This window comes from Phyllobates terribilis, unplaced genomic scaffold, assembly GCF_046119375.1.
Source record: "Phyllobates terribilis strain yellow unplaced genomic scaffold, ASM4611937v1 Scaffold_8__6_contigs__length_399053987, whole genome shotgun sequence".
Taxonomy (NCBI): domain Eukaryota; kingdom Metazoa; phylum Chordata; class Amphibia; order Anura; family Dendrobatidae; genus Phyllobates; species Phyllobates terribilis.
This window is the reverse complement of record NW_027362768.1, coordinates 95,736,770-95,758,770: the sequence shown is the minus strand read 5'-3', so window position 1 is coordinate 95,758,770 and position 22,001 is coordinate 95,736,770. Positions and strand designations below refer to the sequence as shown.

The 22,001-nt window shown below is 47.6% G+C and overlaps 1 pseudogene; it reads right to left on the bottom strand.

Moving 5' to 3' along the window:
* The window catches only part of LOC141157693 (calcium-activated chloride channel regulator 4A-like), a 63,883-nt pseudogene extending 47,661 nt beyond the window's left edge, over positions 1-16,222 (bottom strand).
* Positions 16,223-22,001: the final 5,779 nt, after the last annotated feature.

The window sequence follows — 22,001 nt, the reverse complement described above, 5'->3', positions numbered from 1 at the left end:
ACCCCACGATCCGACACGATGTGGAGGGGCAGGCCATGAAGACGGAAGATGTGGCGGATAAAGTCTTTAGCCAGCTCGGGTGCAGACGGAAGGCTTGGCAGGGGAATAAAGTGAGCCATCTTGGAAAAGCGGTCAGCGACCACCCAAATGACCGTACAACCGGCAGAGACGGGGAGATCAGTTATAAAGTCCATTGCTATATGCTGCCAGGGGGCAGCAGGTACAGGAAGCGGAAGGAGGCGTCCGGCTGGCAGATGTCTCGGGACTTTGTTGCGAGCGCAGGACACACAGGCAGAAACAAAGTCTATTATGTCCTTGTGCAGGGTAGGCCACCAATAGTGCCGGGCAATAAGCTGGAGGGTCTTTTTCTGACCGGCGTGGCCAGCTAGTTTAGACGAATGGCCCCAGTGTAGGATCTTCTCCCGATCAGGTACTGAAACAAACGTGTTACCGGGAGGGAGACGATTTAGACTCACGGGAGCCACCTGCATTACTCTGGTGGGATCGATGATATGTTTAGGTTCTTCCTCGAGATCGGACACCAGAAAGGATCGGGACAAGGCGTCTGCTTTGACGTTTTTGTCAGCCGGGCGAAAATGAAGAGCAAAATCAAAACGAGCAAAAAACAAGGACCACCGGGCTTGGCGCGGGTTAAGTCTCTGGGCATGCTGGAGGTAAGCCAAGTTCTTGTGGTCAGTGTAAATTATTACCGGATGAAGAGCCCCCTCGAGTAGGTAACGCCACTCCTCCAACGCCAGTTTGATGGCCAATAACTCCCGGTCTCCTATGGAATAGTTGCGCTCAGAAGAGGAGAAGAGTTTGGAGAAGAAGCCACAAGTTACCATTCTCCCGGAAGATGATTTTTGAGTAAGTACCGCTCCGGCTCCAGAGGAGGAGGCGTCAACTTCCAGGAAGAACTGCTTGTTGCCGTCCGGGCGATGCAGCACCGGGGCGGAAGAGAAGGCCTGTTTTAGGGAAAGAAAGGCCTCCTCTGCTTCGGGCGGCCACTCTTTGGGATTAGTACCCTTACGGGTGAGTGCGGAAATTGGGGCAGTCCGGGAAGAGAAGTGCGGGATGAAGAGGCGGTAATAGTTGGCGAAGCACAGGAACCGTTGAATAGCCTTCAACCCCTCTGGTCGGGGCCATTTCTCGATGGCAGACAGTTTCTCAGGATCCATTTGTAGGCCGGTCTGAGAGATAATGTAGCCCAGAAACGGAAGCGAGGTCTGCTCAAAGAGGCACTTCTCATATTTAGCGTAGAGATGGTTCTGCCTGAGCCTGAGCAGGACCTGACGAACGTCCCTCCGGTGAGTCTGGAGATCCGGAGAGAAGACCAAGATGTCATCCAGGTACACCACTACGCAGGAGTAGAGAAGGTCCCGGAAGATGTCATTGACCAACTCTTGAAAGACGGCAGGAGCGTTACAGAGACCAAAGGGCATTACCAGATATTCATAGTGGCCGTCCCGGGTGTTGAATGCCGTCTTCCATTCATCCCCCTGACGGATACGAACCAGGTTGTACGCCCCACGGAGGTCCAGTTTGGTGAAGATTCTAGCCCCCCTCAGATGATCAAATAACTCCGGAATGAGCGGAAGGGGGTACTTATTCTTCACCGTGATCTGGTTAAGGCCTCTATAGTCTATACAGGGACGGAGAGAGCCGTCCTTCTTTTTGACGAAAAAGAAGCCTGCTCCCGCCGGGGAGGTAGATTTCCGAATGAATCCCCTGGCCAGATTTTCCTCAATATATTCGGACATCGACCGGGTCTCAGCAGCGGATAATGGATAAATACGCCCACGGGGAGGAGAAGTACCAGGTAACAGGTCGATAGGACAGTCGTATGGTCTATGAGGGGGTAGTGTCTCTGCCTCCTTTTTATTAAAGACATCAGCATAAGACCAATAAGGAATCGGAAGTCCAGGTAGATTAGCTGGGGTAGGAGAAGGACGGACAGGATGAACGGAAACCAGACAGGTCTTATGGCAGCCCTGTCCCCAGCGAAGGACTTCTCCGGTCTGCCAGTCAAGAACGGGTGCATGTCTCTGGAGCCAAGGTAGGCCTAGCAAGAGGGCGTGAGAGAGTCCAGGCAGAACATGGAAGGAGATACTTTCAGAATGCAGCATTCCCACCTGCAGAGTAATGGATTCGGTGATGAGTTGGATGGGGCGTGGTAAGAGCCCCCCATCCACGGCAGCAACAGACAAGGGTACAGCCAGAGGTTTGGTGGGGATGCGGTATTTCTCTACCAGGGACTGTGAAATAAGATTCCCGGCTGCTCCAGAGTCCAGTTGGGCTAGTTCGAAATAACGGTTCTCCCCGTAGACGATTGAAACTGACAACAGCAGGGATGGAGAGGATTTATTCTTGTCTAGGTGGACCTCTCTGAGCGAACCTATACACAGGCGTTTCCCGATTTCTCCGGGCAGGCACGGATCCGGTGCTCCTTACTGCCACAGTAGAAACAGGTCCCCTCGGCACGACGTAAGTCCTGACGGGTCTTGACCATCTTGGTCTGGTCGACCTGCATAGGCTCAGGAGGGTGTACCTGGTTAGAGACAGAAGGAGTGACGGGTTTCTGAAAAGTAGGAGCTAGACGTAGTAACCTCCTCTCACGGGTGACCTCTCTGGCACGCTCCTGGAACCGTAGGTCAATCCGGGTGGCAAGAGTTATTAAGTCATCGAGAGTGGTAGGAATGTCCCGACCGGCAAGTTCATCTTTAATACGGCCGGACAGACCCTCCCAGAAGACGGAAACCAGAGCGTCGTTATCCCAGGCCAGCTCCGAGGCAAGGGTACGGAACCGTATGGCATATTGGCCCACGGTGAGACTCTCCTGACGGAGGCGTAGCAACGATGATGCGGATGAGGTCTTCCGTCCGGGTTCGTCGAAGACTTTCCGGAAAGCCGTGAGAAAAGCAGGCAAGTTGGACACCAGGGGGTCTCCTCTCTCCCATAGAGGATTTAGCCAGGCCAGGGCCTCCCCGGTGAGATGGGACATGATGAATGCAATTTTGGCTCGGTCGGAGTTAAACTGGTGGGACAAAAGTTCAAAGTGCAGGGTGCACTGATTTATGAAGCCCCGAGCCTGGGCGGAGTCGCCTCCGAAGCGAGGAGGTGCAGAAAGCCGGGGTCCAGGGTAGGATACCATGGTATTAGTGGGCAGCGGAGCTGCCGGATTGCGAGACATGGCACTGGAGGAGGTTGCTGGTGGAGCAGTCAGAGTGTCCAGGCGAGTATTGACATTCCGCAGGTGACCCAGGATGGACTCCTGTTGGGACCTTTGACGGGACAGTTCATGACACAGGTCCGAGAGCGAGGGAGCTTGGGTGCCACCGGGTTCCATGGCCCGAGCAAACTGTAACGGGACTGGGAGGCGGAACCTCAGAGCTACTATACAAGGAGGTGGTCCTTGTAAGGGAGCGGGTGGCGACCAGGGAAGACGGGCTGGAAGTCTCAGCAGGTGAACGGGACAGTCTCTGAGTGAACGGGACAGTCTCTGAGTGAACGGGACAGTCTCTGAGTGAACGGGACAGTCTCTGAGTGAACGGGCTGGAGATCACGGCAAGTGACCGGGGCAGTCTCTAGGTATAGGGTTGGTACGACCTGTGGCGGCTGAAGATAGACGTGAGCTCCCAGGTGAGCAGGCGAGAGTCTCTGGATGAACGGGTGGTCACAGCATGTGACGGCGGAGCCTCCAGGAAGACCAGCGGACAGGCGACAGATGAGCGCTCCCAAGTGAGCGGGCAGAAGTCTCTGGACAGGCGGGTGGTCACAGCACGTGACGGCAGAGCCTCCGGGTAGGCAAACAGACAGGTAGCAGAGGAGCGCTCCCAGGTGTGCGGGCAGGAGTCACAGGACAGGCAGGTGGTCACAGCACGTGACGGCGGAGCCTCCAGGTAGGCTAGCAGGCAGATAGCAGATGTGCGCTCCCAGGTGAGCGGGCAAGCTGGTCCATAGACAGACTGACAGGAGTTGGAAGGCAGACCGTCGGCCCTCAGGCAGGCAGGCAGGTAGCTGATGTGCGCTCCCAGGTGAGCGGGCAGGCTGGTCCTTAGACAGACTGACAGGATTAGTAAGGCAGACCGTCGGACCTCAGGCAGGCAGGCAGGTAGCTGATGTGCGCTCCCAGGTGAGCGGGCAGGCTGGTCCTTAGACAGACTGACAGGATTAGTAAGGCAGACCATCGGACCTCAGACTAGCAGGCAGGTAGCAAGTAATCAGGCAGGAATCTGGCAGGTAACTGGCAGGTAACTGGCAACGGGACCTGAGGGCTGAAGCACAGGTGAGACACAGGTGCAAACAACATTGCTCGGGCACCTCCATTTTGGAGGAGGTGCCTAATATACGGTAAAGTCCTCCGGCCATTGGCCGGGGACTCCTTAGGATGGCGCGCGCGGCCCCTTTAAGAGAGAGGGAGGGCGCGCGCGCGCACCCTAAGCACAGTGGCCGGGAAGGAGCGCGCGCTGCCAGCAGAGCGGGAGAGGGACGCCGGGCTTGGAGCAGAGCGGTGAGGGGAACAGCGTCCCTGCCTAGCAGAGGGCAGGGACGCCGGCACTACAGGAACTTTGACATAAAGAGGATTGACGCACAACTCGTGGGGACGGCAAGACTTGGACAGCAGCCCCTTGTCCTGCTGTCACCATAGTTACCCAGTGCCCAGTCAGCGACATGTAACGCCCCTGTCCATGCCTACTCGTCCAAGTGTCTGTGGTGAAATGCACCCTGTCACACACAGAGTTTCTCAAAGAAGCGGTGATGTTATGTGCGACATGCTGGTGGAGCGCAGGCACACCTTTCTTTGAGAAGTAGTGCCGACTGGGCATCTGGTACTGGGGCACTGCGACGGACATAAGGTCTCGAAAATCCTCTGTGTCCACCAGGCGGAAAGGCAGCATTTCTGTAGCCAAGAGCTTGCAGATGGTGAAATTCAACCTCTTAGCTTTCTCATGGCTAGGTGGAAATGGTCTTTTACTTGTCCACATCTGAGGGACCGAGGGCTGGCTATTGTGCTTAGACGGGGTTGATAAGGGTGTCCCCGGCAAACTGCCGGTCTGTGAGGAAGATGCAGGCGGACATGTTAGGTTGCCTTGATCCAAATGTTACAGATAACACGAGTTGGGTCATCTTTATCGATCTGAAAAAATGCCCAGGCTATGCAAGGCTTAGCACCCATGCGACCTGAAGAGCCACCACGACTTGTGGTGAGAGGCAGAGTTGTGTTTGAGGATGCAGTTGTTGACGTGCTTCCAGTACTACGTCTCTGTCCAGGAAGGCGCAACCTGACCTCGTCGTCACTAGCATCTTCCTCCACCTCCTCTGCTGACCTCATCTCTTGGCTGACTGTGGGTTGACAGTAAGTGGGATCTCCGACCTCATCATCATCACCCTGTGCGTTATCACACCCGTCGTCCTCAGAGCCAACCTGTTCCTGCCCTGACAAAAAACTAAAGTTGTCGCTCCAATCAGGTATTTGAGTCTTATCATCGTCTTCCTCATTGTCTCCACCAACAGGAGTTACAGTTTGGGAATGAGGGTCTACATTATGGTCAGAACCTTCTGCGTCTGGTCCTGGATCCGACTCATAAAGATTCTGGGCATCAGTGCAGATCATTTCCTCGTCTGGATTCACAGAAGCGCTGGAGTCGACCTCTGATTCCCAGGCTATAGTATGAGTAAACAGCTCTGCAGACTCAACCATCTGTTCTACCTCATACTCAGACGGGCAGCTGGAGATTTGGGAGCTGTGAGGAAGCAAGTGCGATTTGGGTGACACCTTTGAGGACTGGAGTATTTGTGATGTTGAAGTTGATGTGGAGGAGAGCCCACTTAAAGGAGCACTTGATATCCGTTGAAGCACCTGCTGTTTTTGTGCCTCATCTGGAATTTGTAGCGATTGGCGTGGCCGTAAGAAAGGGATCTTATCACATTGTCCGCTAAAAGAAGTAGACATTTTAGTTTGGCTGGAAGATGGTCTTTCTTCTGCAGATGTTACTGTTGCTTTAACACCTACCCCACGGACACAACCTTTTTTCCCCTTCCCAACACGCCTATTCCCCTTTCCACCAGCAGCAGGCCTTTTTCCACTCATTTTGGTGGTTAACTAATTCACAACTCTGGAGTTGTTTGCACAAAAAAACAATGGATGGTAACCGAGCAGAGCTGAGTGGCCAAACTGTGGTATTAGGCCAAAACTATTGGCTGGGTTAGATGCAGAAAAAAATTATTTTGAATTTGCAACCTGATGGAGGTCAGTATAGATGGATTAATAGAACAAGACCCACACACAGCTAGAAGCCCAATATTTTTTCAGAGGTAGATGCAGGAAAAAAATATATTCAGTTTGCAACCTGATGGAGGTCAGTATAGATGGACTAATACAACAAGTCCCACACACAGCTAGAAGCCCAAATATTTTTTCAGAGGTACTGTAGATGCAGATAAAAATTAGTTTTAATTTGCAACCTGATGGAGGTCAGTATAGATGGACTAATAGAGAAAGTCCGACACACTACTAGAAGGCCAAATATTTTTTCAGAGCTAGATGCAGAAAAAAATTATATTCAGTTTGCAACCTGATGGAGGTCAGTATAGATGGACTAATAGAGAAAGTCCGACACACTACTAGAAGGCCAAATATTTTTTCAGAGCTAGATGCAGAAAAAAATTATATTCAGTTTGCAACCTGATGGAGGTCAGTATAGATGGATTAATAGAACAAGACCCACACACAGCTAGAAGCCCAATATTTTTTCAGAGGTAGATGCAGAAAAAAATATATTCAGTTTGCAACCTGATGGAGGTCAGTATAGATGGACTAATACAACAAGTCCCACACACAGCTAGAAGCCCAATATTTTTTCAGAGGTAGATGCAGAAAAAAATATATTCAGTTTGCAACCTGATGGAGGTCAGTATAGATGGACTAATACAACAAGTCCCACACACAGCTAGAAGCCCAAATATTTTTTCAGAGGTACTGTAGATGCAGATAAAAATTAGTTTTAATTTGCAACCTGATGGAGGTCAGTATAGATGGACTAATAGAGGAAGTCCGACACACTACTAGAAGGCCAAATATTTTTTCAGAGCTAGATGCAGAAAAAAATTATATTCAGTTTGCAACCTGATGGAGGTCAGTATAGATGGATTAATAGAACAAGACCCACACACAGCTAGAAGCCCAATATTTTTTCAGAGGTAGATGCAGAAAAAAATATATTCAGTTTGCAACCTGATGGAGGTCAGTATAGATGGACTAATACAACAAGTCCCACACACAGCTAGAAGCCCAATATTTTTTCAGAGGTAGATGCAGAAAAAAATATATTCAGTTTGCAACCTGATGGAGGTCAGTATAGATGGACTAATACAACAAGTCCCACACACTGCTAGAAGCCCAAATATTTTTTCAGAGGTACTGTAGATGCAGATAAAAATTAGTTTTAATTTGCAACCTGATGGAGGTCAGTATAGATGGACTAATAGAATGATGCTATGCCCAAAAGATTTTACTTCACTAGGTGCAGTAAAAAAATTGGTATTCTATACACAGGTGGTATATCTTGCAACACAGATAGGCTACTCCACTGACTAACACACTCTGCAATAGGCCAAAAAGGATTAGCTTTGCTAGATTCAGCCAAATGCTGTGAAAAAAACTTGCACAGCACTGGCACAGACCTGCCTGGCAAAAACTGATAGGAACTGATGTAACCTAGTCCTGAAAAGGACTCCAATTACAATTAGTCTTTACTCCCACAACCTATCTATTTAAGAGCACAGACCTCCCTGATAAAAGTCGTAGGAAATGCTGTAACCTAGTCCTTAAAAGGACTGCAATCACAACTATTCCCTACTCCCAAGCTATCTGTATATTTGTGCGAAAATTGGCTTGAAATTAACAAGGTATAGCGCACACAGCAACAGCGGTGCCGTCTAACACGCAGCTGCAGCAGTGAGAAAATGGTGGCGACGGGGAAAATGGCTTGGTCTTATAGGGCAAGGACATGTGACATACACTGCCAATGACACATGCCCTTGCTTGTGTGAAAAAAAGCACTTCGCTCCGTGTGTGCGCTGCTGATAGGCTGACAGATTGCACCTCCCCACTGTAAATGCGGGAAAGAGAAAAAAAAATGGAGATCTTCATTGTTCCTGCAGAGATCCATCCCCTGCCCCTCCCCCCGCCCCGCTGTACACTCAAATTGCGTATTAACATTAATTTTCATCATTACTGAGAAAAAATCCAGTTATGATTTTGGTGCACGAACAGTTATCGAACATAACCTCGAACAGCCGAATTTTTCTCAAATTGTTCGTGTTCGCCGAACGGCTCGAACACCGCCCAAAACAGCTCGAATTTGAGATTGGCGAACAGTTCGAGTAGAACAACGCTCATCTCTAATCATTATTCCAGTCTGACGAAAATGTGATTTTGCACAAGGCTGGCTAGTCAAAAGAAAAGCTGTGGATGCCGGAAGGTAGGAGTCAGTTCTCAGGGCTCCCATCCGAAGATTACTGACATTGCTGATGAACTGGGTCCTGCAACTCAATTTGCATCATGTCTATAAAAAATATACAAAAATATACAATATATAAAATATACAAGCCATAAAAAATAAATAAAATATGATTCAAATTTTGAGAACACAGAAAATTTTTGATAGTAAGTAAATTGCAAACTTGCTTGTTTTTACAAACATTTCCAGATTTTGCCCATCTAAGAGTGGGAAATAACCCTTTAAAGTGCATTTGTCATTTCCATAGATTTCTGTTTTTAAAAAACATATTAACGTATACCAATTTTTACTGACAAATTGTAGCAAATTCAAGAAAAGGTATGATTGAATATAACTGTGTGTTATGTCCATATCAGTTCTGATTTACTTCCCCCAATACATAATAAGGCAGGCAATTGCTTTGCAAAATACTGTCTGGCATTTAATTTTTTGCCCCCAACTAAATACCATTCAAGTATTGTATTCATCACAAAACCTTAACAGGGGAATCCAGGACACAATCGAGACAAAAAATATGTAGAGGCATTGGAAAAGTAACATTGTTTGTATGGACTGGTGTCAAGTAATAAATTTGACTGAAATTAATATAGATAACTTTCCTTGTGTTAAAGGGAACCTGTCAGTTTAAAGAAAGCAGTTTAATTTGCCAACATTATCTGACGGAACATCTACAAAGCAAATTGATATATACTGTTGTGGGAAATGACATCTATCAATATTCAGATCTATACTTTTTCTATGCTTGGGAGTCCAGTAGGTGGTCCTTATTATTGATTGAGACTGCCATTGAACTTCTAAGACCAAAATAACCAGGGATTTCAATCAATAACTTTTTAAGTTATGCAAAACTTTTTACATAAAACTATATATCAATCTTCTCTTTGTGCTCTGTGCTGTTAGGTTGGACAAAGTTTTCAAGGCGACAGGTTCTTTTTGAAATAATAAAAAAAAACCTCAGTTAAGCAGTGAGTGGGGTTTAAGAAGAGATGAACAGTTAGGGCCAGGGGTTTTCGCATGAGCAAAAGTTCATTTTATTCAATAGATCTTAGAATAATAATAATTTCCACATTTGGATATGTTTAAAAAAAATGTTCCTGTGCTGAGATAATCTTATAAATGTGCCCCTGCTGTGTACTGTGTAATGGCCGTGTGTGACAGTACAGGAACATGGTCTGATCATACCACATCTCCTGGGCAGGGGAGGAAGCAAAAGAGTATACAGACAAGACAGTATGGGATCACAGCTGATTCTTTTTGTGAGGTAAAACATTTCACTGCCTGTTTTTAAACAATATTTTACTTCAAAAAAATAATTATTTGCGATCCCATGCTGTAATGTCTGTATACTCTCTTGGTTCCTCCCCTGCCCTGGAGATGTGGTATGATCAGACCATGTTCCTGTACTGTCAGACACAGCCATTACACAGTACACAGCAGGGGCACATTTATAAGATTATCTCAGCACAGGAATATTATTTTTAAACACATTCAATTGAAGAAGTTATTATTATTCCAAGATCTATTGCTTAAACTGAACTTTTGTTGGTGGGAAAACCCCTTTAAGGATGGCGTTATGGATGTCAGTTTTAATGATCTGGACTGCTGGAGTAAGATGCGCCTAATTCTTTAAGGGCGCAGTCAGATGGGTGTATAACACAGATGATGATCACATTTCAGTGCACGGACTGGTCGGCGGCTCTCCTGACCCGAGCGTGACAGCTGCATAGAAATACATGCTGTCACACATGGGTCAGTAGAGCCGCTGGCCAGTCCTAGCATTGCGATGGATCATCGTCTGTGTTATACAGCCGTCTGACTGCGCCCTATGAGGTACTTAATGAATTGAGAATATTTTATAATTGGTGTGTGCCTCCACCAGAAATATGCTCCAGTCAGGGACTAAAGTGTCGTAAATTTTCATGAAGGACGGGCTTAATTCGTCATGCCCTATCCCGCCCATGCTCTGCCCATTTTAGCAAAGCTGGCTGGGATTTGCGTGAAAGCACCAAAAGCCACAAAACTTCTGAGTTGCACAAATATTTTGTGAAATTTGATGTTGTTCTACAACAGAAAACTGGCATAATCACCTTCATGAATTGGAGTCTATATGCTCTTTTGTACAGTATATATTAAAGTCATCACAAGATTGGGTTCATGTCTTACACTTCTTTCACCCTGGGATTTGTATCTTATTGTATAGTGTGTCCTGTGTACCATAAAGGTCTCACCTTGTAGCCTCCACTTTCATATTCGCTGCAAGGTAGAAAGGATCATCCAAACTGTACTCATCAAAAACACCCCATCGGAGATGAGCCCATTCATGGACAAACACTCTGCCTGAAAGCAAAAGAAATCTTTCATTTTGAAACCTTGTAAATTCAATTTTACAGATTCAATTAACAAATATCTTATTTCTTAAAAAGAGAACCAATACATGAATTATAACAAATAAAATAATACACCTGTTAATTTACATATTTTTTTTAACCAGGGTGCATAATTTTAACATTTCCTTGCACCTTTCAAGAGATGATTTGTTTATATATGAACTTTCATATGTATTTGTTGTCAGTAACACAAAAATAGTATGGATCTTATATGTCCATATTTAATAAATCGATTTAAATAATGACTATAATGTCTAGCATGTAAAACCACAAAAAAAGCAATTACGTTATTGCCCCACTTACATGCTGGGATAAAAGTGCAGGAGCTGCGTAAGTCAATATTTATTTTTATTGGATAGGGCTTTACATTTCAGGGACAGTATATAAGGCGACTATTATTTATCAATGGAATTGTGTGAGTTTCTTTTTTTTGGGCATACTATGTGGCACTTACTTTTCATCTGCATACAATATACAGGAATGAGCTGGACTCATCTGGGTCAGTGGAGTAATTTGCCCCAATTGTCAGCCCTTAAGTTAATCAATGGGCTGGTTGCAATGAGCAGATTTTAGGTAGGGTGATGTGGGGCTTTATTTATTGTAGCAGTTCTCGAGCACACACTGCTCTGATAATGCTAGTTTTGCACTGACCGTGCGGTTTCCAAGTTTATGAAAGGTGAAGGAGTTCAGGTGACATTATAATTACATGAACATGAGTATACAGGTAGATACAACTTTGTGTTATGTCCCTATCAGTCCTGGTTGGGTTCTGCACTCAGCCAGAATCTGGAAACTAGAAAAGAAATGCACAGGAAATAGGAGGAATCTGAAGATCTATGTTATGGTATATCCAGAAATATTCTGCTGCAAATTTACAAGAAAATCCATGAGGATGAGATTTGTAAAATCTCATTTAGGGCTCATTCAGATATTTGTTATTTTTCACATATGAGGAAAACAGTTCTAGTGTCATCAATGAAAATTTTCGGAACTTCATCAAAGTTTTGCCAGCGTTTAATCCGAGTTCAGTCCAATTTTCTCTTGGACCTATAGACTTGCTGTGACGCTGAGTGACTTATCATGGACAATCCGTGAATCAGGGTAGTCAAGGAGTCTGAGGTCAAGAGCCAAGAGGGTACGTCATAAACAGAGGGAAGAGACAAAGTCATTGTCAGGTAACAGTTCAGAGTCAGAATTCCAAGGTCAGAGTGCATCAAGGCAAAATGGGTAATACAAATGGGTAGTCAATAGGAAAATCCAGGGTCTGGCAACAGAAGATCAGAATGTCTGAATTCAGAGCACAAAGCACTTGGAACACACCACACTTAGCTGAAAGCTATGACTGGCAGCTATCTGGGACTTAAAGCTTAGTAAAATAGCTGAGTAATCACTAATAACACCTGAAGTTAGCTCAGCAGTCAGCACCTCCAAGTCTCAGATTAGACAGCACAGCTGTCAATCAAAATTCCAACAGCTCAGCAGGCCCCTGCACTAGATTGGATGACTGAGCAGTCACTCACTGCGTCCAAGACACACTGAGCGAATGAATCGTGACACTGGAATTGCCAATTTTGATCTAACACTCGGATCAATATTGGACATTTCTCCGCAATTTTATGAGAACCACTAGGTCTGCAATGAAATTTTCACATGTTAACAACCTCATAGACTTTACTAGGTACGAGTTCTTTGTGTAAAAAACATAGATAGAACTTGTACATGAAAAACGGACGCCTGAATGAGTCCTTACTTGCCTTCGACTCTACTCATCTGTGCATTTCACCAGCAGAATTTATATGTAAAATATGCAGCAAATCCACATAAAAAATCCACCCTCACACAACATTTTACCTGCGGTGGCTGCTGTATAGTAAATGTATGCAGCTATAGCTTGCCCAGCTGTAATAGCTTAGTGGCTTCAATGGTGAGCAACCAAAGTAATAACTGGGCCAGGTGGAGTATAGTGTAGGGGGTCAGCCCCTGCTAATGACTGAACTACACTGACTTTAAGAGACAATGCTCCCCTCTGATTTGTGTGCACTTGGACTAGTCCTTTCTCCTCTGCAGCTTCCTGTCTGTTGGTTTGGACAAAAGCAGAAAGTGAGAGTTCGCAAAGTGTCTGTCAGAGACTCCTGCTGCCCTGTGAGAGACTGGTGCCTGTGAGAGACTGATGCCTGTAAGAGACAGACAGAACAATAAGTGTGTCCTAACAAGGGAGAAGATAGTTACTGACTCGCCCCCTGGGCCGTGGGGCACCCGGAACCAGGCTTCAGTGCAATGTTGGGGGTAGTAGTGGCAACCCGATCCCGTGGCTCAGGGTGGTCAGACCAAATTGTGTGGCAGTCTATTTGTAGAGTTATGAATGTCCGACTACGCCACCCGTGGATTGCGGTCAGGGACGACCGCCGCTGCAAGGCAGACCGCTGAGGCTGATGTTGGTATGCAGCACAGGGATAGGATAACTCCCCACGGGAAGAGTGTAGCATCAGGGCAGTGTAATAGAATGCTGGGGGTGATGGTGCAGGTGCAGCAATAAATAACACAGAGTCCAATGATGCAGTCCAGGGTTTTTACTCACAGATGTTATCCATGTCACTGCCCAAGCCGTGCTGCATCCACCAGGTGAGGGGCTCGGTCAACTTCCAGGCAATTCAGGAGTATGGCACAGGACCCCCTTCTGTCCTTTCTCTGGCCTCTCGTGCCCCACCAGTGACAAAACTTCTGTCCAGCTGCTGCGGATCTATGCGGGTAAACGTGGGCCCCGTTTCCCGCTATCCTATATGGTGCCTTCCTAGCAGGTTTGGCGGGGGGTCGCACCAATAGATGATCACGACCTCCGGTCTTTGGCTGAGGGATGATTTACCTCCACCAACTTGGGAATCCGGTACCCTTATTCTGCCTGACCCTTCACCCGATATCTCGTGGGTTCTTAGGGTCCCTTCTGCCTTCTTGTTTCTGGAGCCTTTCTACTTCTCTGTCTCTTCTCCTTCTTTCCTGTTCCTTCTTCTCCCCCTTCCCTTGGCCTCTTCTCTAGGCCTACTTCTCCTTTCTGGCCCCGGCATCTTCCCTAGGCCTGCCTCTGAGCAGAGCTCCTACAGAGCCTCTGCTCCCTGTCACTTCTCCACTGAACTGACCCCACTTCTAAGATGGCTCCCACCTTTTATCTCCTTCTGTGTCTGTGAGCTCAGGTGACCTGCACCCAATGAGCTCCTTACCATGCTCCAGAAACCGTCCCCTCTGCTCCTACATCACTGGGTTCTCTCCCCCCTCCCCACTCCAGCCAGGGACATGGTCAGTTGTGCTTGCATATATATAAATGGGAGCACCGTCGAGCTGTCCCCCGGAAATGGGGTGAGTGTGTGTATGCAGCTAACTGAGCCCTGGTCCACACTCCATCCTTACCTGGGAGTGAAATATCACACCTCTGGGAGGGGTGCAATACCCCTGTAGCAACCGAGCCCTCGGGGCACTACATTCCCCCCTGGTAAACCACAGCACGTCCTCGGGCTGGAAAAGAGCAAAAACATTTGATTACAAGACATGCAAAACTTTTTCAATAACTTTTTACATTAGAAAACGGACGACATTGTTCAATTCCCTTTATGGGAAACCTCTTTCTCTTTTCCAACACTTTTCTTTTACTAGACATTATAAAATATTTTTAACACTACCGGAACTCTTTTATCAGAAAACAGTTTCTAGCAGCATATAAAACTATTCAGTATATCAAACTTTTTCAGGTAAAACATTTTCAAGTAAACTCTGATTCACTGGCCACGGTGCAACTTACGACCAGGTGTCCATTCTTTCAATAAGGTGCAAACTTTAGCAAACTTTTAAACACGAGGGACTCATTCGTAAACCCTCAAAGTAGGCCCTGGGCGTGGCTGCAGGGCATAGGCGATCCGGTAGTTGGACCACGTCTTCGGCCACGCCAAACGAGTTTTTGTCCTGAGGTAGACGTTGCAGTTTCTTATAAAGCCAGTAGGGGTCGCTTTAAGAAGCGCAACTATTTACAGGGTTGTCCGCTCTCAGTCCTCGGCCAGGTGGGGAAGAGGGATGGCTGCTCTCAGTCCTCAGCCAGGTAACTTAGGGGAGCACTTTAAACGGGCAACAGTCAAATAACAGTTCCAACGGGGGCAACTAAACAGTTCTTTGTACCCAGACTGGTAACTATGTACAGTTATACTCTTCCGTTTACTGGTAACGGTATCCTCCGTATGCGCCTTGCTCCTCATGGTGGTGATCTACAGACCCGTCCGGGCCCTCTTGGTATCCGCGTGCTGAGTAGTACTGCTCCTCCTCTTCTACTACTCTGTGAACGTGGAGGGCGTACCACCCCTTCACACCTCGGTGTCGGGTGTAGGACACCACGTCTCCAGGATACAGATCCCGCCCACGATGACCTTCCGGCAGGTGGCTCTCCACATCCCTTCGGGTCACGAACACGTCGCTAATCGTGTTTGGGTCTCTTATGAAACCCCAGCCATGCTCTTGCTGGAATTTCACCACGGTCCCGGTGGCTCGGGGACCGCGGGCGGCATGGGGGTCTCACCGGGTACGCATCTTTTGCTCGGCGCTCTGGGCCTGCAGCTGCTCCTGCCTCTGACGCCGCTCTCGCTGCTCCCTTTCAAACAGCGCCACCTGTTGGCTGCAGGTCTCCCGCCTGCGGGCTGCGTCCGCCCACGTCTCTTGAGCGAACCCGATCAGGTCCTCTCCGGTCGGGTCCCACTCATACTAGGCGTCTTGAATCGGGGGCTGGGGAACTTCCACAGGCTCCGGAGCAAGTATGAGTGGGTGAAGTGGGGCTCCGGCCTCCGCGGACGGGCCTCCCCTTTGCCGAGGATTAACCCACCCGGGCGGCCAGATAAAGGGCTGTCCATCCGGACCCGTATGTTGGGCGTACAGGTCTGCGCTCAGAGGTGGTGGTACTGGGGCTGGGGACGCTATCGGGCGAGCGGCGCACGGGGGCCTCGAGCCTTGCGACCAGGCCCGAGGCGAACTGCTTCCGGTCGCGCCCGGGGTCAGAGGGCATGGCGTGGGACATGGCTTGGTAACGGCGCCCGCGGCTTGGGGCCTGGGTGGAGGCGGTGGGAGCGTGGTGGCGGCGACGGCTCCCGGGGGTTCTGGCTCCGTGGCCGGATCCTGGGGCAGGTTCGTGGCATCCGGACTCGGGGTAGGTACATCCCCTCTACTTGCCTCACATGCGGTGTTGTCCTCGGCCACCAGTCCACTCTCCCTGTCCTCGGGGACAGGCGCACTGCTAGATGTTGGCAGCATCTCCTGCGGCCGGGTCACGACCCGCCGGGCCATCTCCTCCTTCCACCCGGCGATGACGTCCTGCTGCGCTCGGACCATCCTCCGGTCCAGCTCCTCCAGCGCAGTCCGCATGAACTCCAGGTCCTCCTTGGGGAGCTGTGCTATCAGCTCCGTGAGTCTGCATGGGGATTCGGCCTGCAGCAGGCCCCTCGCCAGGGTGCTGGAGCTGGTTCCTCTCTCCATCTCTGGGTGTGGTCTGGTGAGACTCATCCAAACCACACCCTGCCCCACAGTTTTCTTCTCTTTCCGTCCCCATTGGGGGTGGTCTTGGGGCAATCTGCTGACAATCACTCTCAGGAGCAGCCCTCCCATGTTGATGGACATCTCTACAGCCGCATTCATGGCTGTTGGGGGTAGGCTCATTCTCTGGCGCCATTATGGGACCTGGCCCACGATGGGAGGTGGCCTCCTGTTGTCTTCTGGCGCGCATATTATGGCGTCCGTTCTGCTGGGGTGGGCGCCATTTTCAATACAGTGAAACAGTCTCTTTTCAGACACGCAATACCCGTTTGTGGCGGGTTGGTCACGATCCTGCCGACTACGCCAAAAAGCTGACTCGCCCCCTGGGCCGTGGGGCACCCGGAACCGGGCTTCAGTGCAATGCTGGGGGTAGTAGTGGCAACCCGATCCCGTGGCTCAGGGTGGTCAGACCAAATTGTGTGGCAGTCTATTTGTAGAGTTATGAATGTCCGACTTCTTCCACCCGTGGATTGCGGTCAGGGACGACCGCCGCTGCAAGACAGACCGCTGAGGCTGATGTTGGTATGCAGCACAGGGATAGGATAACTCCCCACGGGAAGAGTGTAGCCTCAGGGCAGTGTAATAGAATGCTGGGGGTGATGGTGCAGGCGCAGCAATAAATAACACAGAGTCCAATGATGCAGTCCAGGGTTTTTACTCACAGATGTTATCCATGTCACTGCCCAAGCCATGCTGCGTCCATCAGGTGAGGGGCTCGGTCAACCCCCAGGCAATTCAGGAGTATGGCACAGGACCCCCTTCTGTCCTTTCTCTGGCCTCTCGTGCCCCACCAGTGACCAAACTTCTGTCCAGCTGCTGCGGATCTATGCGGGTAAACGTGGGCCCCGTTTCCCGCTATCCTATATGGTGCCTTCCTAGCAGGTTTGGCGGGGGGTCGCACCAATAGATGAACACGACCTTCGGTCTTTGGCTGAGGGATGATTTACCTCCACCAACTTGGGAATCCGGTACCCTTATTCTGCCTGACCCTTCACCCGATATCTCGTGGGTTCTTAGGGTCCCTTCTGCCTTCTTGTTTCTGGAGCCTTTCTACTTCTCTGTCTCTTCTCCTTCTTTCCTGTTCCTTCTTCTCCCCCTTCCCTCGGCCTCTTCTCTAGGCCTACTTCTCCTTTCTGGCCCCGGCCTCTTCTCTAGGCCTGCCTCTGAGCAGAGCTCCTACAGAGCCTCTGCTCCCTGTCACTTCTCCACTGAACTGACCCCACTTCTAAGATGGCTCCCACCTTTTATCTCCTTCTGTGTCTGTGAGCTCAGGTGACCTGCACCCAATGAGCTCCTTCCCATGCTCCAGAAACAGTCCCCTCTGCTCCTACATCACTGGGTTCTCTCCCCCCTCCCCACTCCAGCCAGGGACATGGTCAGTTGTGCCTGCATATATAGAAATGGGAGCACCGTCGAGCTGTCCCCCGGAAATGGGGTGAGTGTGTGTATGCAGCTAACTGAGCCCTGGTCCACACTCCATCCTTACCTGGGAGTGAAATATCACACCTCTAGAAGGGGTGCAATACGCCTGTAGCAACCAAGCCCTCGGGGCGCTACATTACCAGAGGATTGATCTCCAGGACTGTGCCAGAAGGGAAGAGGCGCATTGCACAGTCAGGGTAGTTCTTCCAGAGCACCTGTAACCTGAGGGAGGAAACAATTCAGTGGTACCAGTAATTCTTTAACAATGAAAGTGGGAACGAGATTTGCCCAGATCCGGAAGAAGACAGACCCATTAACATGAAGGAAGAGCTCAACACAATAAATTCGGCTCAACTACATCAGGACCAATCAGAAGCTAACACATATTCTCCTGCACTACAGAACTGTGAGTGTGACACCAGTGTCCAACTGGGTTAGGGTGTAGAGCAGGCTTCTTTAGTTAGGGAGCTGTAGCAGCGCAGCCCGATTATTGGAAGCCAGATAGAAATTTAGCAGAGAGTAGTTTGAAGAAATTGTTTATACTGTTTGTATTGAACTTTGCATTGCCATAGCTGGAGTGCAGCTTGTGTGACGCGCTCCAGCTATCTCTCCTTGTATGTATTATTGCTGTTACCATTACAATAACTGTTATTCTCACTTTCTGGCATATAATCCTCTGTCTTTTAATAAAGCCTGTGTTTTGTTTCTGCCTCCTCATCTACTGTATCGTATTTGAGTCGCGCCCGGCGGTGTCATTCATTCACCGCTACAAGAATAAGAAGTTATCAAAAATAGGGGTGATATATAAAGAACTGTAAGTAAAACAATGAGGCATTCAATATGTCTAGAGGAAAGTACGTTTTTACAACAAAGATGATGATTTTCTTAGTGGAAGAACATTAAAACTATTGAATTGTATGCTGGGGTGAGTTATCATGGAAATAGGATGTTGATCTAAGGATTAATTCTAATATTTGCAGTAAAATTGCATGCATAGGGACTAGAGATGAGCGGTGTTCGACTAGAACTGTTCGCCAATCTCAAATTCGAGCTGTTTTGGGCGTTGTTCGAGTTGTTCGACGAACCCGAACGATTTGCAAAAAATTCGGCTGTTCGAGGTTATGTTCGATAACTGTTCGTGCACCAAAAGCGTGTCCTGCATGTCTGGCGCTATTTAGAGCACCAATCATGCAGGGATTGTCTGCCACTCACTGTAATGCCACAGCCAAGGTGGTTGTGGTATTACAGTGGTTTCCCAAATCGATGGGAACAGTGCTCACAGTGAAACATGAAAAGCCGGCAATTCAGCAGCGGCATACACCGGTACCCGACAATTTATAACAGACAGAATAGAGCTTCACACATAGATTAGATAGATAGAAACATGTCATTCACATATATATGAAGTACAGTGACAGTGTTGCTTACTATACTTGTCATTTAGTGTAAAGGATTTATTTAAAAAAATAATAGTGTTTTCATGCACCGTCTCTGTAAAAAAGCCGGCCGGCAATTCAGCATCTGTACCCGACAATTTAGAATAGAAGGAATAGAGAATCACACATAGATTAGATAGATAGAAATATGTCAGTCACATATATATGAAGTACAGTGACAGTGTTGATTACTGTACTTGTCATTTAGTGTTAAAATAAAGGATTTATTTAAAAAAAAATTGGCGTGGGGTTCCCCTTAATTTTAGTCTCTAGCGGAGGTTAAGCAGACGGCTGGGACAGATGTTTGAAGCCTGGGAAGGGGGTAATACCCACGGAGCTTCCCAGGCTACTAATATCAGCCCCCAGCTGAATACCTAGCCTTTACTAGCTATTATATAGACAGGTGTGTGCCTTCCCAAATCAAGTCCTATCAGTTTAACTAAACACAGCTGGACTCCAAAGAAGGAGTAGAACCATCTCAAGGCGGATCACAAGGAAATGGACAGCATGTGACTTAAATATGAGTCTGAGCAAAGGGTCTGAATACTTATGACCATGTGATATTTCAGTTTTTATTTTTTAATAAATTTGCAAAAATTTCTACATTTCTGTTTTTTTTCAGTCAAGATGGGGTGTAGAGTGTACATTAATGAGAAAAAAAATGAACTTTTTAGAATTCATCAAATGGCTGCAATGAAACAAAGAGTGAAAAATTTAAAGGGGTCTGAATACTTTCCATACCCACTGTATATATACATTACAGACCAAAAGTTTGGACACACCTTCTCATTTAAAGATTTTTCTGTATTTTCATGACTATGACAATTGTACATTCACACTGAAGGCATCAAAACTATGAATTAACACATGTGAAATTATATACTTAACAAAAAAGTGTGAAACAACTGAAAATATGTCTTATATTCTAGGTTCTTCAAAGTAGCCACCTTTTGCTTTGATGACTGCTTTGCACACTCTTGGCATTCTCTTGATGAGCTTCAAGAGGTAGTCACCGGAAATGTTTTTCACTTCACAGGTGTGCCTTGTCAGGTTTAATAAGTTGGATTTCTTGCCTTATAAACGGCTTTGGGACCATCATTTGTGTTGTGCAGAAGTCTGGTGGATACACAGCTGATAGTCCTACTGAATAGACTGTTAGAATTTGTATTATGGCAAGAAAAAAGCAGCTAAGTAAAGAAAAACGAGTGGTCATCATTACTTTAAGAAATGAAGGTCAGTCAGTGCGAAAAATTGGGCAAACTTTGAAAGTGTCCCCAAGTGCAGTTGCAAAAACCATCAAGCGCTACAAAGAAACTGGCTCACTTGAGGACCACCCCAGTAAAGGAAGACCAAGAGTCACCTCTGCTTCTGAGGATAAGTTTATCCAAGTCACCAGCCTCAGAAATCGCAGGTTAACAGCAGCTCAGATTAGAGACCAGGTCAATGCCACACAGAGTTCTAGCAGCAGACACATCTCTTCAACAACTGGTAAGAGGAAACTTTGTGCAGCAGGCCTTCATGGTAAAATAGCTGCTAGGAAACCACTGCTAAGGACAGGCAACAAGCAGAAGAGACTTCTTTGGGCTATAGCACACAAGGAATGGACATTAGACCAGTGGAAATCTGTGCTTTGGTCTGATGAGTCCAAATTTGAGATCTTTGGTTCCAACCACCGTGTCTTTGTGCGACGCAGAAAAGGTGAACGGATGGACTCTACATGCCTGCTTCCCACCGTGAAGCATGTAGGAGGAGGTGTGATGGTGTGGGGGTGCTTTGCTGGTGACACTATTGGGGATTTATTCAAAATTGAAGGCATACTGAACCAGCATGGCTACCACAGCATCTTGCAGCGGCATGCTATTCCATCCGGTTTTCGTTTAGTTGGACCATCATTTATTTTTCAACAGTACAATGACCCCAAACACACCTCCAAACTGTGTAAGGGCTATTTGACCAAGAACGAGACTGATGGGGAGCTACGCCAGATGACCTGGACTCCACAGTCACCAGACCTGAACCCAATTGAGATGGTTTGGGGTGAGCTGGACCGCAGAGTGAATGCAAAAGGGCCAACAAGTGCTAAGCATCCCTGGGAACTCCTTCAAGATTGTTGGAAGATAATTTCCGGTGACTACCTCTTGAAGCTCATCAAGAGAATGCCAAGAGTGTGCAAAGCAGTCATCAAAGCAAAAGGTGGCTACTTTGAAGAACCTACAGTCATGGCCAAAAGTTTTGAGAATGACACCAAAATTATAATTTCACATGATCTGCTGGCCTCTGGTTTTTATTAGTGTTTGTCTGATGTTTATATCACATACAGAAATATAATTGCAATCATATTATGAGTACCAATAGGTTATATTGACAGTTAGAATGAGTTAATGCAGCAAGTCAATATTTGCAGTGTTGCCCCTTCTTCTTCAAGACCTCTGTAATTCTCCCTGGCATGCTCTCAATCAATGTTTGGACCAAATCCTGACTGATAGCAGTCTATTCTTGCATAATCAATGCTTGCATTTTGCCAGAATGTGTTGGTTTTTGTTTGTCCACCCGTCTATTGATGATTGACCACAAGTTCTCAATGGGATTAAGATCTGGGGAGTTTCCAGGCCATGGACCCAAAATCTCTATGTTTTGTTCCATGAGCCATTTAGTTATCACCTTTGCTTTATGGC